The following is a 3,629-nucleotide window of genomic DNA, read 5'->3' as shown; positions in this document are numbered from 1 at the left end:
AGTCGTTATATACGGATATTATATACGGATTTTTATATACAGACAAATCCGTATATAAATTTTGTATATAAAGTTGGCGCGTGTTGGCGGGAAATTTACCTAAGGATATATCCCTATGTAATTCCCATGAACCGTATGTAAGTAGAATGAATTATATTATATACGGATTTCAATAATATTTTTTTTAAAAAAATATAATTTTGATTAATTAGATGCTGAAATCATTATCTCGTGTGAAGCAACTCCCTTGAGCTATCTTTCTCTCTGTCAAACCCTCGAGCCCTTTCTCTGTGTCAAACCCTCAAGCCCTTTCTCTCTGGAGTCCTCTTCGTTGTCGTCTCCCCTTTGTCGAGCCGTCTTCAATCTTGCCGTCCCTTTCTCGAGCTGTCTTCGTTCTCCCTGTCCCTCGCTTCAGCCCTCTTCACCGTCGCCGTCCATCGTGCTCTGCTTTCTGTCTCTTGTGTCTCTATCGAATTGTCCGTCGTGTTCCGGCGTTCAACAAGCAATGTCGTTGTTCGGTGGGGTGCCGTAGTTGAACGTTGAAGGAGTATCTCCATCTAGTAAGTAAAACCTAATCGTAATGCTTAGTAATCGATGAAATCGTTAAATGGTTAAAATCGCAAGCTCTAATCTTGTATTTTTTTTTGTTTTATTTGACACATTTCTGGTTGGTCTTGGAAGCTGTGGTTGGAGTGTTAGGAAACATCAATTGAGGCTAGTGTTTGGCGGTTTAAGAAGATTGTCAGTGATATGGAGGTCTGAGACATACCATTTGGAGTTGCGAAGGCCCTCAGTGAAGGAAGCAAAGGTGAGTGAGTTCCTTTCCCTCGTAAAATGATGTCCCAAGTAGGTCCAAACCCAATATCTCAAACACTACTGTGCTCATAGAGATCATCTTTGACCATGCCCTTAATCATTTATTCCATGTTTTGCTCAAGTGAACCATTCAGTTATTATTGGACTCTTATATTGAGATAATTTCTTAATGCCATTAGATTAAGTACATGATGAATGGATTTCCACCTATTAGGTGGGAAATGTGTTGTTGTCGTTGATGAATCTTTTTCATTTTTCTTTGTAATGGAGGTTTTCAACTAACTAAATTTAACAAACCCATGTTTCAGCTAATGTTCCCACAACATCATTCACTTATTAGGTAACCATTTTGTAAAAATATAGCACCAGTATAGGTTTGCACTTTGACTTTAATTTTGACAAATTGACACATTGTATAATTAGATTCCATATATGAATTTTAAAGTGAATAACTAAAGATGAAACTATTGACATGAAAACAACATACCAGAGTAGAAACGCATATCTATTCCCTGTCTTTCCATTGCCTCATTCAGACAAGCAACCACATCTCTTCCTACTTGTGTAAGTAGTTTGATGTTTCAGCCATGCCAGAATTGGGTTAAGATAATTCAGTTACCATTTAAGTATAACAAAACATATAACTCTAGCTAATGGTTCTGATTAAATGACACAACTTACATTGCCCCTCATAATGCACAATGCCCTTGTATTAAAATTTATGGTTTGTTTTTAAATATAGTGGCAAGGAAATTATTATGTTAGTTTTGTTTGATGTTTTTCTGTGAATAAATGCACACCATGTTAAATAATAGAAATTGGATAGTGGTTCTTTACTCAAGAAAGGTAGATAAATGCATATTGTTCCAGAGAGTGCAAAACCCTTTGTCCACTTGATTAGTATGCCAAAATCAATAGATGTCTGCTTCTGAAGAAATGAAAACCTGAATCCAATCTCTTTCTTTCTTCTGAATGAGATATGAAACCTACCATCCTCCTTTGACATCAAATAGCTCCTATAATGAAACTCAGCATGTGTTTGATGAGAAAAAATAATCTGGCAGACCTAATCTTTAGGAACTTGAGCAACCCACATCTATCAGACCAATTTAGCTTGCTTTATCTAATCTTATAGGCTAAACAAAAGACCTAGGAGTGACATCTTCACTTGAGCAAAATTTCACCACCTTTTCATGTCACCTTTACTCATCAGCAACCTCAATCTCTTCTACACTTCACCTCTGAATATAACTATTAACTCAAATATTTAGAAATCTATAAGGAATCATCCACATCATATTTCATTTAGGGTGCTGCTTCCATTTTTGAGAATCATAATTAGATGTCTGTTGTTTTATTCTGCTATGATATGTGTTTATTTTTTTGTTGAAATTTTATTGTGACTTTGATACAGGTGTTGAAGTGGTTGAGAAGTGTGGGGTACCTCATTGGGAAGGTTTAAAGTGTTGTACAGTCAATAAAAAAAGATCTATGAGAAACTGAAGCAAGGTATGTTTACTCCTGAGTTTTCCCCTGTGTTGTTTTCTTTGTTCCTTGTGTGTATGGTGTGGTTGTCCTGTGTGGTCTGATTTCTTAAGAAGAAAACATAAATAATGAAAATACTAGAGAATTTATTTTTCATTCCAAATACTCCTGTACAATACAAGTGATCCTTTCATTCTTCTGATTATACCATAATAACCATTTTCCATCTGGTTGTCTTCTGTTCAAAAAAATTAGAAGGAATAATTTATGATTTTATATATAAGAGTCTCTTTCATCAGTTTCTGTAGTAAAAGTACTCATCCTTCTAACTAAGATATCAAAGAGTTTAGAAATTTACCCCTCTAGTTTTATATTTAAAGGTCAACAATGACTTCATACAGATTATTTATTGTATCCCATTCTCTGTAGCAGAATGTAACCTGTTACAGAAAAATCCACGCTGAAACAGTTTTGGTATCACCTTATACATCCCAAGGCAATGAAGTTTGTTGTACTATTTAAACAAACAAACTATCAAGAAAAACTTGTCAATTTCCAAATTCAAAACGATAGAATTTATAAACACACCGTAATGCCTATTATTTGGAAATTATAAGAAACTAATGAATCAATTTGTGGAAATTAGTTTAAGGTAGATTCAGATGTTAAAACGTTTTTAACTTCTACATCTGACTTTTACTACATGACATGACTAAAATGATAGCATTCTGTTTTTCAAGAAATTAGAATGATAACTATGAACATGATTATGTATAAGTTAATTGTAGTTAAAACTGATGTGTATATGATGGTAGTCAAGACTGACTTTGTTGTCTGTAAATGTTTCTTCTATTTTAGTGAAGATTTTTTGATGATGAAATGTAGAGAGGTTAGTCTTATTTTAGCAAAATAAGAAAATCCAATGTGATATTTTTTGAATAAGATATGATGTTATCTGTTTTGCAGTTGCACTTTTGAGGTTGGTACTTCCAATCCAATATACAACAAGCTTCTTTGTTCAATCACCCAAAGCTCGTACTAAGTTGTCAAGAGAAAAGGTAAAATATTCAATTGACATTTTAACTTATACATAATGCATACGTATGTGATTCATAGAGTTTATTTACATTGAAGCATATAACATGAATATACTTGAAGACTCTGTAAATTTAGGAATTTAACATGCTAAAATAAATTATATTTATGCATTTTTGGTTTTGTATAATTGATATACTTTTGAAACGGTTGAACCTTGTCTTAGCACAAGTTCCCATACTGTAACCCATTTGTTGTAGTTTTAAGGTTGCACCTAAGTTTTGTATAAAATA

The sequence above is a fragment of the Vigna angularis genome, chromosome 2 (genome assembly GCF_016808095.1).
Source record: "Vigna angularis cultivar LongXiaoDou No.4 chromosome 2, ASM1680809v1, whole genome shotgun sequence".
Lineage (NCBI taxonomy): Eukaryota > Viridiplantae > Streptophyta > Magnoliopsida > Fabales > Fabaceae > Vigna > Vigna angularis.
Note: the sequence above shows the minus strand (reverse complement) of the source record.